This window comes from Macaca fascicularis, chromosome 12 (assembly GCF_037993035.2).
Source record: "Macaca fascicularis isolate 582-1 chromosome 12, T2T-MFA8v1.1".
Taxonomy (NCBI): domain Eukaryota; kingdom Metazoa; phylum Chordata; class Mammalia; order Primates; family Cercopithecidae; genus Macaca; species Macaca fascicularis.
Genome location: NC_088386.1, coordinates 122,820,548 through 122,848,003, shown reverse-complemented (window position 1 = coordinate 122,848,003; position 27,456 = coordinate 122,820,548). Strand labels below are relative to the sequence as shown.

General features: G+C 38.4%; 1 protein-coding gene across 29 annotated transcripts in view; it reads right to left on the bottom strand.

Moving 5' to 3' along the window:
* The window catches only part of RHBDD1 (rhomboid domain containing 1), a 161,604-nt gene that overhangs the window by 100,337 nt on the left and 33,811 nt on the right, over positions 1–27,456 (bottom strand). The window lies entirely within an intron of this gene.

The window sequence follows — 27,456 nt, the reverse complement described above, 5'->3', positions numbered from 1 at the left end:
GCTCAGCCCTACCACACCCGGGGCTCTGGCCACTCACCAACGTAAGCATCCACCCTTCAGGACTTTGTATGTGCCATTCCTTTTGCCCTCCATGTCCCCCAGCTCCTGATCATGCCGGGCCAGTGGGACCACACTCCCTCAGGATTTGGCAGAGGCTGCTCCTCTGGATCCTGCAGTGGCCCCTGTGCTCCTCTAGCATGCTGAAGTTTCCCTGTCTGTTGATTTGTCTGATATCACCCTGCTATTTAATTCAGTGACTTTCAACCCAATCGCACCCAATACCCCCTTATAACCCAAATATTTTGTAATGCTCCTTCTTGAAATAAAATTTATGAAAAACACATCTTATACACTTACTTTTTAAAGCACAGATACATATACAAGCACACAATCACAAGTCAACATAATATCCTAGCTATAAAAATAAGAATAAAAAGTAATAAAATAAAATGTTATGAATTATAGGCTGGGCGCAGTGGCTCACGCCTGCAATCCAAGCACTTTGGGAGGCTGGAGGGGGCGGATCACTTGACATCAGGAGTTCGAGACTAGCCTGGCCAACGTGGTGAAACCCCATCTCTACTAAAAATACAAAAATTTGCCATGTGTGGTGGTGCACGCCTGTAAATCTCAGCTACTTGGGAGGCTGAGGCAAGAGAATCACTTGAGCCCAAGAGGCAGAGGTTGCAGTGAGCCAAGATGGTCTCAATGTACTCCAACCTTGGCAACACAGCAAGACTCTGTCTTGAAATAAATAAATAAATAAAAATAGTATGAATTACAATTGCTCAGGCACACCACCAGCAGGAGACATATAAAGTAGCCCTTTGCTTGCACCTATGTATGGAATCCTCATAAATATGGGAATAACGAATGCAGGTGGTTACAGATGCAGGCTTTTTGTGACTCGAGTACCACATTCAAGGTTCCATGGGTAATGTGAGTTTACGTGAGGTTAAAAAACTCTTGATTCCAAATAAAGCAAAGTACAACTTTCCCTCACTTTACATTTACAATTTATTAATATAATTTTCCTGGAAAAGTCACTGTATATTAAATCCATGTCCCCCCCAAAACTGCTCTTTATATGAAAAGCACACTTAGGTTTTAGGCTCAGATAATCATAAACAGGTTTTTCATTTACATGAATGTCCTTTCGATAGACCAGGTGTGGGTAGTGCTGTGTGTAGAGGATCGTTTTTATTGTGGAGGTCTGTCCTGCAAGCTGCGAGACAGCTAGCACCTTTGGCCCCTGTACCCCAAATGCCAGTAGCACCCCCCGCTAATCATTAGGATTACTAAGAACAACGCTGCAAATTTCCAAAATCCCTGCTGGGGACAAAGCCACCCATCCCAGTGGAAAACCACTGGCTTAGCACACAAAATATGCTTATTAAATGTTTGCTGAATTGATGACTTTTAATCATGAGGCTTTGAAACTATTTCTTTTCAAAGTACTTCTCATGTGACTATACTATGCACAAATTCCAAGGATTCCAAGTCAATCTACAACATATTGAACTGATATGCAAGAAAAGTTCCCACCACAACTGAAATGCACATGGGGAGTTGAATATTTGAAAGAGGCCATGATCACTTCCACATTGCACTGTGGTAGAATAAATGTGACTTGGCACGGGAAAAATGCTCTGCCATCTGCTATTACTATAGACAAAAATATTTCTGGATACCACATGAATGATTATTTGCACATTACCTCCAGAAAGTAAATATAAAAATGAAAGAGAAGTTGGATTGTTTATAGCCTGATTTTAACATGTGCTACTGGTATAAAGCAAATAGATATCCCTGTGAGTTCAGTCTTTTGGAGGTATTTTTACAAGCAATGCCAAAGCTAGAAATTCCAAGGCCCTATGGTAGATGGACTCTCTAAGGTTGCTCTAAGTCTAAAGACTGACTTATTGATCTTTGTTAAAGGAAGTTCATCATACAGATACATGAAGAAGAAAGAATGGCAGGAAATAGTCTCAGCTAGAACTGTGGAAATGCTGTCTAGTGTATTTCCTTGTACACATCATAACATGAATGAATGCACTGCCCTTCCCAGGTTCTAGTTATGATCTGCTGGTTCTCAATCCTGGCTGCACTTTAGAATCCCTTAAAGAAGTTATACAATTTACTGCTCCTTGGGCCCCACTCCCAGAAATTATACAACGTTAGTCTGGGGTAGAGTCCTGACATTGTTTTGTTTTTTTTTTTCCGTTATTTTTTTGAAATGTTGTTTTTAATTCCCCAGGAAATTCCAATGTGTTCAGGCTGAGATTCATTGACCTTAACTAAAAATTTAAGTTCTAATGGTGAGATTTCAGTTGCCATATTGGGCCAATAAGAAAAACATTTCGAGAGTAGGCAAGATTGCACCTCACAAACTACCCCATAGAAGTGGCATCTGTTTCCCTTCTTGGTAAGTTGGTCTTACTTATTCTATTCTACTGTAATGCTGCATAAGAATTAAGTATAGCTTTGAAAATGCATGCAAGGAAACATGAACTTATTTCAAAAGATTCACAAGTTATTTGTACTTATAAAAACCTGATACCTCAAGTCAGTGTACTCACATGTACAAAAAGTCATATGCACATGGCCAAAGATGATGAAAGTAAAAAGTTAAGATAATCCCTGAATTCCTAGAGCCAACACCAAGATTAGAACAAAAACTGCATTGTAAAGTTAGCCCATAATTTCAGAAAAAGTAAATTCTGCTTGTGGTTAAATCTGGTATGAATAAAAATTCTGACTATGAAAAACAGACATGCCCCAACTACTACATGACTCAGAGACCTGAATGTGCCATCAACATCACATACTGCTCTGTAGCAGCTTTCTGGTATGTCTGTCTGTAAGGCACAGTTAATGTTAAAGAGCATAGAACCACTAGCTAGAAAGTTCTAAAAGCTGCCCATTTGAGCTGAATCTGCTTATGCAATGCAAGCTGTTAGGCTGAACATTTAAAAGTGATCCTAATTAAGCCAGGTGACGCCATGGGCTCATCTCAGAGCAGTGTCACAATCAAAGAAACACAGCCCCACCTCCAGTGGAGGCTCAAGAGGTGCAGACAGTCCCTCATCTTCCTGGCAGCCAGAGCACAGGCATGTGACCTGCACTGGCCAGATACCCTTTGTATCTAATACTGAGAGTCTAGTGATGACAGTCTAATGAAGCACTGACCAATGGCAACAAGCATCCTGCCAGTTCTTACACGTTCTTCCAGTCCAGGTCTTCAGTATTCTCAAAAATTCTAGAAGCTACCTGATATCCTTCTAGTAAGTCTTTTTATGGTTCAGTTTGCCAAAGTTTATTTCTAGGGTTTCCAACCAAGAATTCTATTAGTAGGGTACAGATACTTATACAAATGCCAGGGAGACAGTGGCTGCATTTTCTCCAAGATTGCCAGCATTAGGATGTAGGAGCTGCTGGTATCAGCTCTGTCACCATGTGGAGAGAACTCTTCTGAGAATGAAACTGGGCAGACAGACTTTACGATGACCCCTGGTGATCCCTGATTCCTGGGTATTCACATCTTGGATAGACCCTTTGCCATGAGCACAGGTGGAACCCGTGACTTGTTTCTAATCAACAGAATACAAGTCACTTCTATGATTATGCTATTAATATTACATAAGACTGTAATTTCTGCCTCACTAGCAGACTCTTCTTTGCCGAAGGAAGATACCACATTGTAAGCTGCCCTAGGGAGACAGTCAAGTGGCAATGAACTGAGGGCAGCCTCCAGCCAACAGTGAGGCTCTTAGTCCAACCACAGGAGCTGACATTGGATCCTTCCCCAGTCAAGCCTTCAGCTAAGATTTCTGTACTGACACCTTTGTTGCAGTCTTGAGAGAGCCTGAAACCAAGGACCCAGATAAACCATACCTAGACTCCTGACCTATTAAACACTGTGAGATAGTAAATGTGGTTGTTTTAAGCCACTGGATTTGAGATCATTTATTACATAGCAATAGATAACTAATACAAAAGCCGAAACAGGGGTTGGGGGTGGGCGGTTAGTGAGATAGAGCCAGGAGGGAGAAATAGAATCCTAATGACAGTAAGACCCTGAGTTTCATCATATCTGAAGTTCCTGGAACCTTAAAGTACACCATGGACAATTTTAATAGTGTCCTTTTATTTGACCACATTTGCTTGAGTTGTGTTTTTTACTTTTCAAAAAAATTTTATTTTAAATGTTTATGGGTACATAATAGGAGTATATATTTATGGAGTATGTGAAATATTTGGGTATGGGTACACAATGCTTAATAATCACATCAGGGTAAATGGGGGTATCATTCACCCCAAGCATTTTAAAATAACTAAAAGAGCACAATTGGACTGTAGTAACACAAAGAACTGGGTTTCTTTAAATTGTAACCAAAAGACTCCTGGCCAAGGTGCCAAAAGATGACAGAGGCATTATAGAATCCAGCAGGCCTCAATCTCTCAAAGAGAATTTGGCTGAACACTCTATTTCAGCTCCAGGGTAGGCAGACCACAGATGGAATGGAGGACCTGATGATTCTAGTAAGAGTTAAGAAGAATGTTACCACACTGAAGAAATGCTAATGCAGATGTTCATCACTGAATGAGTTCCCAGAACCTTGTAACAGATACAGCTCCATTCCTCATGTGCAGGAGATATAAAAATATTGTAAGAATTAAAAGAGAAAATACATACAAAAGAATCCTGGAGAATGGCTGACACATTGCAAGTAAATGAAATGTGAGTCAAAACTCAAACATCTCACTGTTTTAAAAACAGATGCACTATTTTTAAATACTCATTTATTATGTCTTTTAAAGGGTTCTCTAAAATCTGTAGTTATGTTATTCAATAAGTTGTTAGCAAACACTTTCAAGGGGATTCCATGATTTACATGGTTCTGGAAGGCGTGGACATGCCCTGACTGGCTTGAGCTTTGGCAGCTCTCTCCTTGCACCTGCAGGTGGTGGGTCAGGGACACGGAAACGGCAGCAGCCTGCCCATCAGCCAGACACACACTTCAGCATTTGTCTTGTGCAATCTTTTAATTCTTCCAACAAGCCCATGACGTGGGTACTATTACCCGTCTCACTTCACAGATGAGGGGCTGATACCTAGAAAAGGAACTGAATCAAGGGCCTAGGACTATGAAGCACAGAGCTAGCAGGAAGAGGGAGTGGCACTCATAAAAGGTGTGCTGAAAGGAGAATTCAGTAAGAAAGCCATCTCCAGTACTTCATCCCTGACGGATACACCTTCAGCTGGACTTTGCTCGGCATCTATGTCTGGAAAGGTATAATTAGGGTTTATAATCTGTCATGGAGAACATGAGAACAAGCGACAGTCTGACTAGAAGCCATATAACTGTTTATGTAAACACAAGTCTAACAATGTGTTTTGACCCACAAAACACTTCGGGAAAATGAAATCTACTGATTTCTAATTTGTATTCCTCAACAAAACTTTTCCAAAAACACTACATGCCTTCAAGTCTGCTAAAAGGTTTGTTTCACCAGATAGTTTTAATCTCCTTTATTATTTTCTGAGATCTTTTGTTGCCCCTTTCCCCTCTAACCCTTATTTTAATGTTGGTTCTTAGCTGAACTTTAAGAAAACTCAATTGCAACTAACATGCGAAAATGTAAAAAACCCAGATCAAAGGCGGACCTCAAGCCATTGTTAAAAATAAAGATCTCTGAAGAGGACCTTGAAATAATGCAGAGCACATAAAGAACACCTCTCTCATTACTTGGGCAGTTCACCTCTAGCCGAATGGGTGACAACAGCTCTGACGAGTCCTTTCAGACTGAAGAAGCAGAACAAGCCAGTCTGGCAGCATGGGAAATACCAAGACAAACCATGTGTGTTAAACAGTACACAATCAGCATGCTCAAGACCCTGGGTAGCAATCACAGGCAGTGCACTCAGAGACGCTGGAGTGGAATTTATGAATTTTAAATGAACTTTTACAGTTTCTTGGGGCAAATCTTTAAAATTACTGCTGCAAGGTAAAAAGCTTTGAACTTAATGTTCCCAGACATGTTTTCACCCTTTCTGTATCTAACTACAATACTCTCTGTGGCTATAACTTCAGCCATTTCCCATTTCCTGCAAATACACCTTAAATCTCTTGCCATGGAAGTCGTTTAATTCCTAACGTGCAGATTCTCAGACCAGAGATTTGATAACTCCTGATCGTGACTAACACAACTGTTATTCATGTAAAATACCTGATTGAGGAAAACAAAACCAAATTATAGTCATAACAGTAATGATAAAAAGGAAAATGTTTCTCCCTTTAGAAAAACCAGAGTTCTTCACTGCCCTTTGGCAAAGAAAGAAATGTACACGTACTATACCTTACACATAGCCTTTTCACAAACACAAGTTTCTCCCTTGCTACACCTTAAAAAGAACAAAAATAAGACAGAAAGGTCAGGGTAAAGATGAGAATTAGGAAAAATGAGTCAATGAAAAATGTGGTAAGATTCATAATAGTCTGATCCTTAGGTTCCCACTACCAATTAGAATCTAGACCTTTTTTACAGGAGTCACTGGTGGTTTGGATTTTTAAGTTTTTAGCTAATATTAAAACTGAATTTTTGAAAAGAAAATGTCACTGAGAGTTCATGATCCAAACAGTATTTAATATATAATTTTTTAAAGTCTGAGTTTCTGATGTGTTCTAATTGCTGTAACACTATTGCATCTGAAGTCGTAGATTTTATTCAATAAGTTCTTACCCAGGGAACACTCAATTATAGCATCAGTTTGTCGAGGGCTTAGGATCCTGTAACTTCTGAGGGAGAATTCCTCAGTGTAATTAGGGAGGGAACTTAAACTATTCCACCAATGCTGCTCACCGAATACGTGGCTGGATGGGCAAGCACTAAAGAATCTAACGCTTACTCACTTGAAGTAAACTATCTTCCATGTCTAATGTGTCCTCACTTCCAATTCAGCAGCTCAGAGTAGGGAAGAAAAGGGAAGGAGGCCACCCTGAGTCGGCCATCGAGCTATATAAACCAGACAGGAGTTCTATTAGAAGCCTACTTCACCATCTGTGTACATGTTGTATCGTTGAAATGACTTTAAGGTTATTCTTTAATGGAAAGATACCAAACATTAGTAAACAGTAAACTTCCATCAACACTACAGATTGGTTATTAGTAAAAAGATGGATCGGAGAGTATTCATTTTTAATTCATAGACTCTACTTGTACATTCAATACAAAAGAGCATTGCAAGTTTATAAAGTCATTTTTCTGCCGCCTGCATAGTACTGAATTATTTAAAACTCATTTGAAAAACACACACACACACCTGACAGTTTTTAAAATACTGTTTGACAAGAGCATTTTCAACATCTATAAAAGTATGTGCTAGAAAAGCAGATTCTGTACACACTGTCTTTCATTAGCAAGTCCTAAAGTATTTTTACCTACTTTTGCATCACACTTCACAAAACTGCCTGAAAGAGGAGGAAATGTGACCCTCTGTTTAGAGTTCAAATTACTTGGTATATATCGTGCAGTGAATTTATGCCACCCTTTAAGTAAAATTAACTGGTTTGTCAAAATCTGTTCAATGTCAGTTACACTGAGGAATTCTCCCTCAAAAATTACAGGACCATAAGCCCTCAACAAACTGACACTATAATTGAACGTTCTCTGGGTAAGAACTCATTGAATGAAATCTACAACTACAGATGCAATTAGAACACATTAGAGAAACTCAAAGGCATTTTAATAATTATATAATAAATACCGACTGGATCATGTCTCAGTGAGGCTTTCTTTTAAAAAGAAAAGCTTTATAATATTAGTCAACAACTTTTAAAAACTCCAAACCAACAGTGACTCTTAAAACAGTCTTAAAAATAGAAAAAGTTATCCTCTCCCAAAATATACATCATCCTCAAAGTTGACCTAGCCTCCTCCATATCTGTGGCTACATCTTTTTCAAATCTGTTTTAAGTATTCTTTCTAATTTTCTTAATTAAGCCTGCCACCGACTTGTCTACTTGTTTTTTCAAAGATATAGCTCTTCATTTATTAATTCTATCAATTTTTCCTTTTAGTTTATTAAAATTTGCCTTTATCATGATCAGTTCCATGTTCCTCTATTTATTTGTTCCTTTTCTAGCTCGTTAAAGATGAGTTAGTTACTCTTTAAAATTTTTTGGTATATAATAAAAAGCATTTAAAAGTTTGCCAAAGTCCACAGGTTTGATATGTAGTATTCTCAATATTTATGTCTAAAGTCTTTTTTTAAAAAAATTCCCCTTAATTAGGGAGTTAGTTCTCAAGTGATTATGACTATTGTTTTGCCTTTTCTTCATGTTCAGTTTTTAAAGTCATTATTACCTTGTGATGCGAATATGCCCTATACAGTTCTGTATTTTTAGAGAAGATTGAAGTTGCCTTTGTAGTCTAAATCTTATCATCTTTGTGTGAGACAAGGCAGGGCCATGTCCTGCACAACACTTGCAGGCGGAGCTTCCACTGTCCTAGTCCAGTTGCTCAGCCGCGTTTTCAAGTCTTCTGCATGCTCCGTTTTCCCTTTTCTTGTTTGAAGCCCACACTCTGCCTTCTAGCTCTGTGCTGAGATTTTGGATCTGACATCTTTCCTTGCTGCCCATTCCAAACTTAGGGACTTGGGTCCCTAACTCAGCTATTTTTACACTTTGCTATTTATCTTTAGCTGGGCCAGACACCCCAAATGCTGGCTTTATTCAACAAATATTTATTGAGTAACTACAACGTACCAAGCACTATTTTAGTCACTGAGGATAAGCAGAGAACAAGACTAACAGAGAATATCCCTGCCCTCTGGAACTTGGAAGAGACAAACAAGGGTGCAAAAATAGGGTGCTATGGTAGTCCCCACTTATCTGCTGTTTCACTTTCCATGGTTTCAGTTACCCATGGTCAACATTGGTCTGAAAATATTAAATGGAAAATTCTATAAATAAACACGTCTTATATCACACGCTGTTCTGAGTACTGTGATGAAATCTCACGCTGTCTTGCTCCATCCCACGTGGGACACAAATCATCCCTTTGTCCGGTGGATCCATGCTGCATACACTACCTGCCCATTTGTCACTCAACAGCCATCTCAGTTATTGGATTAAAAAAACACAGCATATACATTGTTCTGTACTATCCGTGGTGGTTTCTGGCATCCACTGGGAGTCTTCAACAGTATCTCCTGCAGATAGTGGGGGAACTGCTGTATATATGTATGTTTTAAGAACTAAATTTTTCCACTATAAATGATGCATGCTCCCTGTAGAAAATTTGGGGGAGAAGCGTTTAAAGGAAAAGCTTTAATACCAATAATTCCACAACCTTGAGTTAACCACTATTAATATTTGATGTGTTTCTCTCTAGTCCTTTTTGTATGACTACTTTTACTTTGAAAAAAATTGAAACCACTTTATATGTAATACTTTGTATTCTTCTTTCTACCCTTATTTTATCGTGTTTTCTAAGCCAACTAATATAATCTCTGACAATACCATTTTAATGGCTATACAATATTGTATCATGATGTATGACATGATTTATTGAGTCATGTACTACTGGATGTTTAGGGGGTTCCCCATTTTCTGATACATCACGACAATACATATGCTAGTATCAATCTTTTCGTGTATTTCTGGCCATTTATACTTTAGATAGATTCTTAGAAAGGTAATTATTGAATCAAAGGGTATAAACTTTTTTACAAATCTTGATACACATGCCCAAATTACTCTCCAGAATGTTTATACCAATGTACAGCCCCAACAAAAGTTGATGTAAATTCCCATTTAACCCAAACCTCAACAGTAACAATTTTAAAATTATTTAATTTTCCATTATTTAACTAATAATGAGCTTTTTGGTTACTCAGTGTTATACAGAAAAGAAAAAAACAAACAAAACTGCTTTTATGTTAGACATTTATTGGCCACTGATAGATTTTTTCTATAAATTGCTTATTGATAGCCTTTGCCAATCTGCCTGTCAGTGTTTTTCTTGCAGTTAGTATTGTTCATCCTAAAGATGTAATTCATTTTTTTCTCACTTATTTCTGATTTTTGCCCTTTATTTTATCAAAAACAGCCTATTATTTTTGTCTTCGTTTAAAATTATGTTCATTGTTTTTATGCTTAGAAATTAAAATTTTCCTCACACATTCTTAGATATTTTTCAGATCTGGCTTATTACACATTCTAAACATCAGCAATTTGTTTTAGAGTCTAGTGAGGCAAAGCTCTAACTTTAGTTTCTTCCAAACGGTTAAAAAATTCTTTAAGCAACATTGTTTAAAAACTCTTATTTTCTCTATTGATTTTTCACATTATCTTTATCACATTTGTGGCCAATTATGTCATAAAAAGATGTGTGTCTTAGAATCAAGAAACTATGGCAATATAAATTACCGAAGTGACATATATTGCTAGAAATAAAACTTGTTATTTATTTGACCCGTGTGTTATAAATGACTACAAAATTAAAATGCTCTCCTCTTGAATTCAGAGGGGAACAATGTCCATTTAAAGAGAGATAAATTAGAATCAAATTATTTTATCTCTCATATAAGCTAATGAGAAGCCAACTTTAAATGGAGGGAACATTTATTCAGGCTGCAGCCTGTTCTCAGCTGGTTATCACAGAATAATTGATGTACTAATGATTTCAACTCATAGCACCAACTGTCTTCATTTTACATAATTTGAACCAAACCTGAATGTAAATGGAAACAGTCCTCATGCCTATTTAACTCCTATGACTTTTAACTAAAACTCACTTAATACTGCAGAAGCAGAAGAGGAAACGGAAATTAGCAAATAAAAAGAACTCTCTCTTTTAAAACATTCCTCCTTATACTGAAATAGGAAGAATTAAATAAACACATTAGAAATCTCCAGAGATGTGATTTATCATCTTATTAGTTGAGAATGAATATTTAATTGTATAACATTTATCTCCAATAGTGTCTTCTAAAAAAATTCCAAACAGGCCAAAGTGCACATTCTAAATATTCCAAAGGGAAATACGTTGCTTTAGCGGCTACATGATTTTTGTAACGGAAAAATATTAGTCAGAAAAAAAAAAATCGAGTCAAAATAATTGCTACATTTGTAATTAACTTCTCATATTAAAAACACCCTTTTCCTGTAAAATACAGTTAACAGAGCTCTTAAATTGAATTACATCCACTTATTGATTATCACCTACTAACCCATGACATAGGCCTTTTCTTTAATTTTTAAAAATTTTACCGTTTTAAAATAACCTCCAGTCATCATTATCTGGGACATCCAACATAGTACTCAAGTCTCGCACCTGTCACCAAGTCACCAAAATTGATCATTAACAAGCCTAGTTAGTTAAGTACAGATTAGGTAGGTGTTACCATCCACACACCCACAATTATATCCCAGCATGATAGCCAATTAGTTTCAACCTGGGTAGTGAACCTTATTCCAGATAACTGTTCAACTAGAAAAACAGCTGCTTCCTTGTTTCTACCTACCGCTCTTCTCTGTTCTTCTGAGCAAGCGAATTGAGTAAAACAGACCCTAAACAAGGTCCGACGAATGTACAGACAGCAGGAGTCCTCCATGGCTAGCCCCCTCTGGTTGGTATAGAAATGTCTCATATCCCTGTGGTTTAATTCCACCTCTGTGTATGATGTGTACATTTTTAAATGGAACCACAGCAGGCCTGTCTAATTACAGAAGACAGTGTGTGTTCATGCACCTAAATTTAAAACTTGCTTAGAAATCACGCCATGTGGCTAATTGAACACTGTTTCTGAAGCACATGAGGGTCAATGAGAGTTAATGTTCACACATGCAGACGCTCAGGAATGATTTTATAACTCTTCATTAGAAATAAATAAAAATAAGTGTCACAGCCAAGAGGAACTCTTATGGACCGAACTGTGTCCTCTCAAAATTAGTATGTTGAAGCTCTAACTCCCAGTGTGATGCTATTTAGAGATGGGGTCTTTGGGAGATATTTAGATTTAGATGAGGTTAGGAGAGTGGGGCCTTCGTGAAGGGATTAGTGCCTTTATAAGAAGGGACATAAGACAGCTTGCTTTCTCACTCTCTCCTTGCCACATGAGGACACAGTGAGAATGCAGCCTAGAAGAGAGGCCTCAACAAGAACCAACCATGATGGCAACCTGACCTCAGACTTCCAGCCTCCAGAAGTGTGAGAAATAAATTCCTGTTGTGTAAGCCACACAGTCTATGGTATTTGTTATGGCAGCCCAAGCTGACTAAGACAGGAATCTAAGACACAAGGACTATTACATGATATCCCAGATGGGGTCCTGGGATAGATAAAGGACATTAGGTAAAACTTAGGAAAACCTGAATAAGGTATGGACTTCAGTTAATAATGGTATGTCAATACAGGTTCATTAATTGTAAAAAAAAAAAAAAAAAAAAAAAAGTATGCTAATGTTAAAACATTGATAATAGGTAAACTTGGGTGTGGGGTTTGGGGGAGCTTTCTATACATCTTGGCAATTTTTCTGTAAATCTAAATCCACTTTAAAAAACAGAATTTACTTAAAATACATAAGTAAATAATAAAGCCTGTATCTTCCATCTCCCACAAAACACAACCCATCATATCATTGCTTTTTCTTTTTTTTTTTTTTTTTTGAGACAAAGTCTTACTCTTGTCACCCAGGCTGGAGGGCAATGGCACGATCTCAGCTCACTACAACCTCCACCTCCTGGGTTCAAGCGGTTTTCCTGCCTCAGCCTCCTGAGTAGCTGGGATTATAGGTGCCTGCCACCACGCCCAGCTAATTTTTGTATTTTTAGTAGAGACAGGGCTTCATGATGTTGGCCAGGCTGGTCTTGAACTCCTGACCTCAGGCGATCCACCTGCCTCGGCCTCCCAAAGTGCTGGGATTACAGGCGTGAGCCACTGCACCGGGCCCATATCATTTCTTTATTTTCAGTAAAAAATACTTTCTGTTCTTAGCTATGATGTATGATAAATCTGTATCCATTAACGTCAACAAAGAAGAAATTCTCCATAAGCATCATCTATGCTATTACTTATAGAACCTAAAATTGTACTGTGTAGTTAAGGTCTATTACTACATATAATCTAATAAGAAGAACCACTTGGTATTTGTGATCCCCACTCATTGAGACTGAACAATCACAGCTTCTTGAAAATATGTAAAGGACAGAAACAGACAAATCACAGACAAGAAAATAGAATTGACTAAAAAGGAAATGTTAAAAGTGTCCCATTTCACAAATAAAGAACTGTAAGCAACAGCAGTGGAATAATTTTTGTTATTAATACATATCGAACTCCCAAAAAACTTACAGAAAATGTTCAGGCTGGCCAGGATGGGAAAGCCAGCACTTTCATGTGGTGCTGATGATCTATAACCTAGAACAAACATGCAGAAAGCAAGTGACAGTGTGCATAAAGACACATGAAAATAGTTCCAGCACTTCACTTTGTTCTGGGAATCTACTCCAAGGACATACTCAGACCTGGGAGCCAAGACCTACAAATAATGCTGTGACAGACATCCTCATTTATAATCTGAATGATGAGGTAGTAAAATTAGTGTGTAAAATTAGTGAATCAGAAAATAAGCTAAGGAACTACAGGAGAAATCATTATCCAGTCATTAAAAAGGAGGCTTCTCTGTGCTTACAGCATGTTAAATGAAAAAATTGAAAATACAGTTGCATACAAGGGTAGGGGTATGTAAGAGAATAATGCTAATAATTTTCTCTGGGTGGGAGATTGGGCAGTGATATGGTTAGGCTTTGTGTCCCCACCCAAATCCCATCTTGAATTATAATCCTCATAATCCCCAAGTGTCAAGGGAGAGACCAGGTGGAGGCAATTGAATCATGGGGGTGGTTCCCCCCATGCTGTTCTGTTAGTGAGTGAGTTCTCACGAGATCTGGTGGTTTTATAAGGGGCTCCTCCCCCTTCTCTTGGCACTTCTCCTTCCTGTCACCCTGTGAAGACGGTGCCTTGCTTCCCCTTCATCTTCCACCATGATTGTGAGTTTCCTGAGGCCTCCCCAGCCACGTGGAACTGTGAGCCAATCAAACCTCTTTCCTTTATGAATTATCCAGTCTTGAGCAGTTCTTTACAGCAGTATGAAAATGAACTAATACAGGCAATTTGGTTTCTTCATCATATATTTGTATGTCTGCAACTTTTCTACAAGGAATATGTTGTTCTTTCAATCAGAGGTTCAGAAATAAAGTTACCTTTTCACTTAGCCACTACTTTCTTTTCAGCTTATTTATGTATTTCAACCAGTATTTAAAAGAAGTTGTTGTACTAAATCTCTTTGAAAAGAATACCTAAAGAAAACTCAGTAGTCAGATGAAACTGTCTTTTCTGTTCTCAACGTGTCCCCAGTTGTGCTCTAAGTTCTTCCCACGGTGGGTCAGGGAATGGGAAGATCATTGTTCAGCTGTTCAGGACAGGGCCGGGGCTTCTCTCTCTCCCCACAGAATTGGACTTCAGAGGCAGAGATGATTAATACACCTCCGTTCTCTCAAAGAGTTCCAATTGTAGTGGGAGGGAAAGTCCCTTGCCTCAAAATTTCTCCTTCTCATCTCATAAAATCTAACTCAAGGGAATCATTGTTTTGGGTTAAATATTGCTCTCACCTTGAGTTCTGCTCAACTGTAAGCCCTGCTGGGAGGCAGGACAAATTAATTCTTTCATATGACTCAAATAACTTTCCTTTATTGGAGTCTGTAAAGAGGAAAGGGAGGAACTACACATGAGCAAACATTCAAGAAATGCAGAAGAAAAAATTCCCCTACTTCACCAATCTGCTTGGGACAGTCCTGGAATGTTGACTGAAACTGAACTCTAGCAAGCTAGGAAAACATGTTTCCATGAAATGAAACAGGGTATCATTCTATATACACTTGTCATCCAAGCTTATTAGAAAAATCCAACAATCCAAGTAGATACAAAGACAAAAGATGCAATCCTATAATATAAACAGAAAACCATGCTTCAGAAAATGCTCATCCTTGACAACAAACAAATGTGTGTTTATACACACATGGACATGCACACACAGGCCAATCTGTGCTCAACTTGACCAAAATAACACAACAAATTGACACAACTTCTTGAAAAATAACCTAAACCTTCCTTCAGAAACCTAAATCTGAGACAGCTGCCCTTCTCCCCTCTCAAAGAGCTGCCACAGACACGAACCCAACTTTGAGAAGACGAAAATTCCTTCTGGAGTCCTCATCCATCAGGTTATTTTTGATGAAGGAGGTTTCTCTTCCAAGAATGATTAATTTGGGTATTGCTGAATTTATATGTTTGTCACTTGCTTATTTATATGAACTCCCAATGTATCTTTGACCCTATATCCACTGTTTTTTTTCTACTAAGCTGTCAGAAATACTTTTACATTTCAAACAATTTAGAAAGGAATGTTATACTTTTATTTGGGAAAGTGTATTAAATTTTATACCTCATTTTCTCCTTTGCTCTAGATAACCCTTTTTGCATTTTTAAAGGGTTTTATTAATAACTTTGTTTATAACTAGACAACTGTTATTAGCATTTCTGGCTCAGGTGAAGTCTAAATCCATGAGCACACATTTCTGTATATGGACAACTATCTTGAGAGCTGGCACACTCATTAGTAAGCCTCGTGAACAAACAGTACTTGTTCTAACAAAAGACAATAAATTAGCAGAAATCTATGATCATGGCCTGTTCTTCTCATTGCCACCAGAGTCCTGGCAATCTAATTCCCTCTTCCACTGAAGGCAATAAATGATGCTCATCCCACACACATATTTAAATCTAGCTTAAGCAACTAGTAGATGGTTTAAAGCAGCATGTCTCAAAATTTGTGTACTGTGTTCCACATAAAAACTTACTTTAGACTTCACCCGGCACATATACAAACATAGCTGAAATCAGAGGTCCTTGAAATAATACCCTTTCTATATGTAACACTAATATTTCTACATCTGTTTCTTTTTTTGAATGCCAGTTGTGACACACTATATTGATTTCACATCCTAACAAACCCAAAAGTGCTTTTCTTTTTCTACAAGCATCTTTCTTTGCTATATAGCTGAAGTGCTTTATGTGTATTTCACATTTCATCACCCAGTGTATTAAAAAGATGTGGACTAATCTTGGTGTTTAATAAAATTTGGAATTTTACCACTTTGCCAAAGATATTCCTAAAAACTTGTTCTAACACTTGTTCTAACAAGTTCTAACTGTGAGTTAGAACCCACAGTTGAAAACCATTGATATAAAACTCCGTTACTTGATGGGTGATGTTGTTAGGACTCACAGTAGCACAGCAGCTCAGACTCTTTCACTCTCTTCTCTTCACTCTGCTCTCCCTGACTCCTCAACCCTGTCCTTTGCACACTTTTCATTCTACTTTTCCTATATTCATTCAACTCATGGTTGCCATTATCACTTCTACAGAACAAGTCTCCCCAAATCTAGTGGGACCAAAGAAACGTTTTCTTGGACTCACAGATTCTGTGGGTCAGGAATTCAAAAAGAGCACACGGGGTGGTCGGTCTCTGCTCCATGATGTCAGCAGCCTCAGCAGAGAAAACTGGAGGTAAGTTGGGGGCTCTATCAAAGGCCACACACTCACATGTCTGGCTTTGATGCCACTGATGGCTGGGCCTCTTCCTCACAGCCTGGTGACATCAGGAAAGCTGCAGGCTTTTGATATGGGCTCCAGAAACAAGCGTTTCAGCTCACAAGGCAAGAAACTTCTTGTTTCAGAAGCAATGTGATACTTAACACTGGATTCTATTGGTTACAGCAAGACACAAATCCACCCAACTAGCAGACAGGTGAACTGGACTCCACCTCTTAATGGCTGAGTGGGAAAGTGTGAAAAGAACATGGGGGACTGAAGCTATTGTTACAGTTATCTTCTAAATTGCCAGTAGCCATTCTTCTTTATACAAAGAGTTAACAGTTCAAGTCCACAGTTTTTAACTAGCAACTTCAGTGATTATATATAATTTTACATACTCTACTGCTTCCCTCTCCCTCCCATCCCTAACCGCATGAAGCTCCCTTGGAAGCTCCCAGGTTGCAAATAACCATCTTTCCTTTCATACAAGCTAAGCAGTCCTCCCGTGACTAGAGAGGTAGCGTCAGAGTTTAAAGCAGCAATTCTCAAAATGTGCTCTATGAATCACGAGAAGCCCTTAAGACCCTTCCAGAGGTTCACAAAGTCAAAACTATTTTCACAGCAACATTAAGACATGATCTGCCCTTTAAAAAAAAAAAATTGTTGACATTTACATTAATGGCACAAAAGCAAGGAGACAGCTGCTGATGCCTTAGCATGAGTCAAGTGAATCAAAGCAGTGGCCCCAAACAATACCAATAGTCATTGTACTCGTCACAGACACATATTCATGGTTTTTAGGAATATCTTTGACAAAGTGGTAAAATTCCTAATTTTATTAAACACCAAGATTAGTCCACATCTTTTTCATACACTGTGTGATGAAATGTGAAATACATATAAAGCACTTCAGCTGTATAGCAAAGAAAGATGCTTGTGGAAAAAGAAAAGCACTCATGGGTTTGTTTGAGCTGTGAGATGAACGAGCCATTGTTTTCACGGGCCCTCCCCACTTTCCCCTGCCATATTTACTTAAAAGAAAAACTCAAGCCTGTAATCCCAGCACTTTGGGAGGCCGAGACGGGGAGATCACAAGGTCAGGAGATCGAGACCATCCTGGCTAACATGGTGAAACCCCGTCTCTACTAAAAATACAAAAAACTAGCCGGGCGAGGTGGCGGGCGCCTGTAGTCCTAGCTACTCCGGAGGCTGAGGCAGGAGAATGGCGTGAACCCGGGAGGCGGAGCTTGCAGTGAGACCCGGCCACTGCACTCCAGCCTGGGCGACAGAGCGAGACTCCGTCTCAAAAAAAAAAAAAAAAAAAAAAAAAAAAAAAAAAAAAAAAAAGAAAGAAAAACTAATGAACTATGGTTTAAAAAAAACGGAAAATGGCTCACATTTTCTAAAAAACAAAGCAAGACTTTAAGGAAAACAACGAATGAATTTGTTGTCAATGATAAGATCTGAGCATTGAAGTGAAAATTAGAATTTTGGAAAACTTCTATCTGGCACTGTAAGCTTGACAACTTCCCAATACTTAAAGAGTTTTCTGATGAGATCAGTAGTGACATAAACAAATGTGATATTTTGATATTGTATAATTAAGTCAATATTTACAAAGTCTACATCATTTGTAGACTTTTTCCAAATAATCACTATTTCCAAATAATCAATGCATAATACTAGAAAATCATATATTGGGAAAAGATCTATTCAAACTTCAAGACAGATCAACAGATTTTAATGTTACAGAACGTGGTCAGGTTCACTGATATGGTTTCAGGTTCCACCTTGGAACTAACCTTCAAGAAACTACCACATGCCAACTTTTGATGTAGTGCGAAGAGGAATACCCACGATTATCTGAAAAAGCTGCTAAAACAATCCCTCTTACCCTTCCCAAGTACATACCTGTGTGAGGCCAAACTGACACTCAACCAAAATGATATAGCTCTAGGAGTTAACACAGAAGCAAATATGGAAAACAGATTTTTTTTTTTTTTTTTTTACTAAGCCAAACATTAAAAGTTTTGCAAAAATATTGTCATTCATCTCATTTTGTTTGAAAACTATCTTAATTTTTCATAAACGTATTTATGTGAACCCATATTGTGCTTACTACTGATATTTAAAATGAATTATTGATAAATTATATTATGAATGTTAATGAATTATGATATTAATTTTTTTAATTCTTAGTTTTAATTTCCAATATGGTAAATATTAATAGATACAATCCATATAAACCAAAACTCTTTGGGGTCCTCAACAATTTTCAAGACTCTAAACAGGTTTTATGACCAAAAGTTTGAGAACCACTAGTTCAGAGTATGAATTTAGGGGCCTGATTGCAGAAACTTAAATACTGGCTATCCAATGGACTAGCTGATATTTAAGTAGCTACAATAAGTTAACTTCCTGTGCTTCAGTTTCTTCATCTCTTAAGTGGTAGAAATGATAATCTCTTCTTCACAAAGTAGGTGTAAGAATGATATGAGATAATAGATGTAAAGAGCTTAAATGGTTTTTGGCATGTAGGAAGTTCCCAACACACCAGTCATTCCTATTACGGTCCATGAACTGTCACTGGGCCTTGGAAACCCCTCTCCTGTGAGGCTGCTCTTTTCAATTCTCTCAGTCACTGCACTAGTTCTAGCCTTCAGTGTCTTCTCTTGTCTATGTCAACAGTGTCAATGGACACCTGCCACCAATTCTGCAAATCTTTATACTATTCCTGGCCTCCTGTCCTAAACCACGTATTAATTCATGGCTTTTCCTTCTCAGAAACCAAAGCCGTGTGTGTCCATTCCAACTACAAGCACGGTCTAAATTTATTAACCTGCCATCCAAAGCCCTCTATGATTTAGTCTGTTCTCTATGGTTTTGCTTCTTCCCAACTTGGAGTTTATAAAATGTACCATGAAGAACATTTGCTCTGTAGATTGCTTCATGCTAGTGCTAAAACAAAACAGTGCTATCGTCAAGCAAATTTGGGAAACTAATTGGCAAATCCGATTTCCATCTTGCAGTCTTTTCAGAATCCTTCCCATGTTCATGTGCACTGTGCCTTTGCAGGAACACAGAACATCACATGAGCTGAAGTTTACTGACCAGGAAGCCCTGTTTCAGGATACATCTCAAGGAACTAGTGGTCAACAGAACACATCTGAAGGAACACCACTAGCTTTATGTCCCAGCATTTGTGGATAGATTGCGATTTCATAAATTTGCCATGCTTCCTAGTATTTGTTCTTTTTCTTCCCCTTTCAAAGAGCAGTCTGTCTCATCATCTGCCCTACTATTTCCAAACACTCAATATACATACCCCTCTCCTCTGCAAAGCCTCCTAATTTCTCAAATCAGAGTTACTTTCCTTTTCTGTTCCTCTACTTTTATTGAACTAACATTCCCACCTTCTGTTTTGGTTTGGTGGGTAGTTAGTGTTTCTTCTGCTAAACTGTGAAGTCTCTATGGGTAGGGAAGTAGTGTATTGATTGAGGTCAACATTTAACGAGGATCTCAAAAGCACGGGCACATGAGGGAATAAACATTCTTTTTTACTAAAGATTTAATTCAACATTGTTCAAGATTGCTACCTCCTTACATTTGAGTGACATACCAAGTTCTAAAACAATGAGATATCACTCCACCTTATAATGGAAAGAATAAAGTTAAAATACCTGAGAGAGGTCATAAAACAATCTAGCAAACCATTTCAAGCCAAACAGCAACCATGAAACAACTGATGCTCTTTAACTTATGTCCATTCAATAACAAATATTTACTAAGTGCCTCGTTTGGGTCAGGCAGATGGTTAAGACACAAAGGTAAATTAGAAACAGTCCCTAAAGAAGCTCATAGCCTAGAAAGAAAGTGAAAAACACAGAAAAATTATGATGGAGGAAGTGCTTATGGTAGATAAATCTACAAACACTATAGAAGCAAAGACAAAGAAGTAATTAACACTGCCTGGAGGAATCAGGGAAAGTAGCACACAATAGATACTGTATGATTTGGGTTTTGAATAACCAGGAATTCACAAGGAGAGAATAAAAGGCATGCCAGGGAGAGGGAAGAGAGGCGCGCACACACACAGGCCGAGACACATGTGATTGGCATTTTGAGTTTGAATTTCCACCGCTTCCTATTTTTTGTTTATGCTGTAGTAGGTTGAATAATGGTTCCCCAAAAGACATCTACATCTAACTGATGAATGTAACCATATATGGCAAGGATTTAGCAAGTGTGATTAAGTTAAGGATCTTGAGGTGCAGAGATCATCCGGGATTACCAGGGTGACTCCTAAATGCCATCACACGTGTCCTGATGAGAAAGAGACAGGGATATTTGACACAGATACAAAAGGAGAAGCCCACGTGACCTTGGACACAGAGATGGAGCGATGCAGCCCCAAGCCAAGGAATGCCAGCAGCCACCAGGAGCTGGAAGGAGTAAGGAATAGTTTCTCCCCTACGAACTGCTCTAGAGTCTAGGGGAACTCCACCTGACAACACCAACCGTAGAAGGAATTTGTGTTATTTTAAACCCCCAAGTTTGTGGTACTTTGTTACAGCAACAATAAGAAACTAATAAAGATGCTGTCTACTATCTGCCTCTAATAGCATTTCCTGACATCCACAGAGAACACTGGAGTAGCCTCACACTCTTTGTTCCCCCAAGCCTACCTCCTGTAGTCATCCTAGGTAATGTCACTATCCATGCAGATAATCTTCCCGATATGACTTGGCTCTGTGTCCCCACCCAAATCTCATCTTGAATCATAATCTGAATATACTCCTCATATGTCAAGGGGGGTCCTGGTGGGAGGTGAGTGGAACATGGGTGCAGTTTCCCCCACGCTGTTCTCATGATAGTGAGTTATCAAGAGATCTGGTTGTTTGATAAGTGTCTGGTACTTCCCCTGTGCTCTCTCTCACACCTGCCACCATGTAGGACAACCTTGAATCACCTCCACCTTCTGCCATGATTGTAAGCTTCCTGAGGCCTCTTCCACCAAGGGGAGCTGTGAGTTAATTAAACCTCTTTGGTGTATAAATTATCCAGTCTCAGCTATTCTTTACAGCAGTGTGAAAACAGACCCACTCAACATCTTAAATTCACAACCCCTTGAACACCTCCTTGACTCCCACAACCTTTTCTTCTCCCATGTCTCAATTTCATACCACCATAGACATGCTCAGGGCCATGTCACCAGCAAAACCAACTCCAGCATCCTCTCCTCTGACTACCAGTTCCTATTCTCACAGCTTTCTCAGTTTTCAAACTTGACAAAACCTCCTATCTCTTAATTCCTCCATTATCCTGCAATCTACAAGGCTCTTCAGCTCCATGACTTTCCCGTCCCCAGAGTCATCACTGCACCAACCCCCTCTCAACAGAAACATGCAGATTTGCCAAGAAGCTCATGAGGCATCAGGTCCCTCACTTGCCTGGCCTCCTTCAGGGCTATGGCAGGGGTCCCAGCAACATGTTCACATGGTCATATTTCTTTTATACTTGTGAAAGTGAGATATCTTAACCACAACCTACTAAAACTGCTGTCTCTTTCCACTCTACCTCCCCCTCTGTCACACTTCCTCCCATATCAGTTGTCACTGGAGTAGCCCCAGGCATTTTTGGGATTCAGCTAAAAGGACGTTGAGTTGAGGATACATTTGGTTTGGGTTCAGCATGGTAAATTTATGTGGTTTGTGGTCATTTCTGTGCATAGCTGAGTCACTGCCAGTCTTTACAGTGCAACAATGGCTTCCAGAAATACTCTTAATGCCCACTGTGCATTTGTAACCCAGATGATAACAGGAGATGCAAGAGCAGTGGTCCGAGAGCACTCTCAAGTGTCCTATGGCAGCCGGCACTTGCAGTAAAGTCATCATGCTGGAATCAGGACCCAGTGTCTGGAAAAATCTTCTAATCACCAAGCACGTAAAACTGTAAGAAGAGGATTCACTTCTCATTCACATAGTCAAAACTGAAACTAGAGGCTCTCCCACATCAGGAACATCTATGATAATGCAGTATATGCAATTATAAATGTACCATGTTCCTTTCCTTTTTGGAGAATCCTGCAAACTAACTTTATCAGAATTCCTAGGTTTATAATTCTCAAACAAAATTATATGCAAATCACATCAAAAAGTATAAAGAAATAACCAGCAGGACTTTGGCTTTCTGACAATTAATGAAGAGGAATGCATCACAAGAACATTAATAAAGTACTTAAATTACTTGCTGATTTAAGAACAAAGTACATCAATGAAGAAAACTAAAACCTGCACTTTGCCACTAAAGGTCAATGACAACATTCAATTCAATTCAAAAAACATTTGATATTGATAACTTCATACACACACAAAAAAACTTGAAAAGTACTGAAATTTTACAGCCTGATTGTAAAAAGAACCTTGATAGAGGCTTTCCAAAGTTGGACAGTGATTCTAAAAATTTACATGATGAGCTATGAAGAAAGCTCTTCTAAACTTTTAATAATAGAAACTTAATTTTGAGCCACCATGATGTTCTCTCTACGGAAATACTATTGCCAGATTATTTTCATATGAAAAAGGAGATCAAAAAGCATGCAGCAAAACCTGTGGGGGAAAATATTACAGAGATGTGTCAGGGAATTAATATTATATTATTTTTATGGATTTCATGTTTATAATATTTGTCAGCTCTTAAAATTTATGAACTGTCTTTCCCTTTCTCATTTAAAATTTTTACTTTTTTGTGCAGTTTTGTACTTTTTTCCTAAGGAGAACCCACAAAACCAAACAAGCTTGAAGTCTGTAAAACTAAGATCAGCCTTTGACAAACATTCATCTTCCTCAATTCCTTGTCTTGGGGTCTTAACCCCCAACTCTGGATTAATCTCATCAAACAAGTGTAAAAAGAATAACCAATGAGAAAGTCATCCTTTATAACTCTCCCTAAAATAAACAATCCAGACAAGGATAACCACTGATCTATACAAAAACCATAAGACAAAAAGTTACTGGAAACAAGTTATCTGCATGGTGTCCAAGTGTCACCTCATATAGTACTTGCTAATTCCAAAGGGATAAAGGTGCCCTTATAATGGAGACTATCTTAACCAAGTAATTAAACTTATAATTCCTAACAGAGGAGCCACCTAGCATGTATGTCCTTCCTGATGTAATGCAACATGTATCATCCCTATGGAGTATTATTGCCAAAAAAGAGCCAGTTTAATCTGAATCTAATTAAGCCTTTAGACCTAACTTTCAGTTTCCAGAAAAGCAAGGGATAGAGGGACAAGTTAAACAAGCCCCAAAGGAAACAAGGAGATAAGTCTAGAGTGTGGGATATTCTAGAAAACAAGAGATCTGATATCTTTAAAATGTCAATTTCATGGAAAAGTAAAAAGGTGGGAAGACCGTCTTAGAATACAAGAATAAATAAATATAATAATCAAAGGTAATATGTGAATTTTGGATCCTGGTTCTCCTTGGGCCACAACAACAGTTATTAAAGATATTTTGAACACTAGGAGAATCTGAACATGAACCAATTACTAAACAACATTAAAGAATTACTGTTAATTTTCCTTTGCATGACAACAGTAATGTGGTTTTGTAAAATTATAGTTTTATGTTTAAGAGATGCCTGCTAAAGTTTTTAGGGGTGAAGTTACTATGTTTACAACTTACTGTCAAATGGTGCATCAACTTTTCTTTATGTTTGAAAATTTATAAATTTATAAATATTTTTGAAAATAAAAAATTGAAACAAGTAGAAAAATAAATTGAAAATAAAATTTAAATTGAAAAGTAAATTGAAAATCTGTATAATAAAAAATGGAAACAAGTAAAAAAAAATATATATATTTATCTCATTTGATCAATTTAGCCAAAGAGTTTTTAGTTGGGTCAAAGTAATTTTATTCTTGTCAAATATTAGCAATGAAACAGTATCTAAAGCCTAGGGGGTAATGCTTTCAGCTGCCATGTTTTACCAAATACAGTGGATCCTTGAACAACATGGGTGTGAACTATGCAGGTCCACTTACATGAGGATTTTCTTCCACCTCTGCTACCCATGAGACAATAAGACCAACTCCTTCTGCTCTTCCTCCTCCTCCTCAAGATGAAGGTAATGAGGATAAAGACCTTTATAATGATCTACTTCCACTTAACAAATAGTGCATACATTTTCTCTTCCTTATGATGATCTAAAAAACATTTTATTTTCTCTAGCTTACTGTAACAATACAGTGCATAATACATATAACATACAAAATGTGTGTGTATGTTATCAGTAAAGCCTTACCAGTTTTTGGGTAGGTTGACTTAACCAGTCAACAGTAGGGTATTGATAGTTAAGTCTTTGGAGTGTCCAAAATTATACACGAATTTTCAACTACATGGGGGCTCAGCATTCCTAACCCCCAACTTGTTCAGGGGTCAACTGTAATACCCCAGGGTCCAAATGCAACCAAGGCTTGCTTATTTAGTGTTTAAGAGTGGCTTATGGGCATTTTTAGACTACTGTCATTAAGGATGAAAAAAGTCAGGTAGGAGCAAAGGGAAGTAGGGAGTGGAAGTCAAACAAACAAAATTAAATAACAGCTGATTTATTAATTTTAGAAAGAAAAAGAAATTAGGTATGATTCTATTTAGGAACAGTGTACACATCCAGAGATTTACTTCGTAATAAAAGGGGTGAGTACTTATTGTTTACAAAGAGGTCATTCACATATGACTCCTTAAAACTGACTTATTAAACAGAGAAGGTAAGTAATATCCCATTTCACAGGTGAGGAAAATGAGGCTCGGAAAGGATATGTACCTTGCCCGAGATCCCACAGCCAGTATGTGAGCCTGGCCCCCTCACATTCAACCGCTCTCCTCTAGCACAGTTGCTGAGCGGCTCTTTTACTCTGGGTGATGTTCATGATTCTCCACTTCGGTTTTCTGTCTAGATGGCCTAAGTCTCAGGTGAGAACACACAGAGGTCCACAATCTGGCTAGAAGGTAAAACCAGGCAACATATCCCCCTTCCTTCCATCAACAGAATCTTGGGGGTAGGAGGGGGGAAGGGACAGGAGCCCAGTCTAGGAAGGAGGCACCAGAGGTGGACTGCACACCTCCCTCCTTGGACGCCTCTTCAGACACTATCACCTATCAGGGTCCCATGAAGGAAAATGGAAAGCCACGTGTGAAGCAGAGCAACCTCTGAAGTAAGTACAGAGACTGTGAGAAGCAAAAGCACCACGTGAATGAGTGAGATTGCTTCACTCTGGCATCAAGTCCACACCCCTCATACTCCTCACAATGCCTATTTGGAGTGGCTTTCCTTCATAAAACTCTAACTGTAACCACGGAAATTACTAATTCCGTGGCTTTCATAAAACACAGAGGTCCACCAAATGTTTGCTTTGGCAGATTTTGTTTTCCTCCGAAAGGGCAGCCCATACAGTCCTGCAATAAAGCAAGCTTTGTTGTAAAGATTTACAGTGTTTTCCCAATGAAAATTCTAATTGACAACCATCAGGCAAATAACAATGCATTGCAAAGAGAGCTCCAGTTTCACCCATTCTTCCAAGATCTGTCTCAAAGAAGCATTCACTGCTTAGGTTTCCTGGACCGGTGTTTAGTGTAGTCTTTATTTGGATACATGCATAAGTAGATGCTTGTATATTAGAAGTTTATCATTCAAAGCAGTCAAATCTTAAAAATCAAAAGACTTCAAGTTCAAAGACAGGAAATTTCATTTACTTCCCAAGCTCAGAATTACCGGTCCCTCCACACAGAATATGCATATGACATAAAAACGCAACCATGCCTTTTCCATGTAAGTTGGGGGGAACCCTAAAAAGTGAAATGCATAAAAAGCTCTTCAGAAATAGTTGCATAAGAATATCAAATGCACTGTTATTCAATGGATTCATCACAGGATAAAAGTTCAAATAGCAGAGGGAGTGATTTTCATATGAATGCTGGGTGTTGCCAGTCACATACAAGAGCCTATCACTGACACAGAGAACCAAGTCACATCAAGCAAGTCAGAGGAGCAGTGAGTGACAAGGTATAGAGAGGGCTGTTCAGATAAGGGACAGACATTACTGGATGCTTTTTCAAAGAAAACTTTGAAGATTTTGTTAGATTTTCTTCGTGGAACTGTCAAAAGTAGCAATACAATTGTAAATGAGTAGTACTCAGGGACCACATCACTGCCATTTATAGGCCAGTTGCCAGGGGCTGCCCGTGATGGGAAATTAGCATTAAAGAAGGACCCGGAGTTACCGGGCTGACACACAGCCCAATGAGAATACTCTCGAATAAGGTAAGACACTCAGTACAGTCACACAAATCAAAACCAAAATAAAAACTGTCTGTAAAGAACAGTAGCAAACAGAAATCTTCCTTCTTTCTGAACCTTCCTGAATCTCACCCTTCGCCAATATCCAGTCCCACAGTAAAAACAAATATCATGTATTTCCAGTTGCACAAGACAGATTAAGGAAAGTGAAGCTGGTGGAAGAGGTGGACAAATAACACAACTTATCCTCCTTTTCCTAAACAAAAAGCAGAGAAAGGAACCAAAGGAAGAAAGTGCAGCATGAATAGGCAAGAGCCCCAGACAGGAGTCAGGGGGCCTGAATCCTCATGAGGCTGGTGTCTACCACAAACTGTTTGTTGACAAGTCTCTTAACCTTCCGAATTTCCAAGTCCTTCTCTGTAAGGGAAAAAATTCATCTAGAGATCAGCAGTTCTGAAATTGCACTTCCTGGAGCTTTAGAGTTTTGTGGAGGT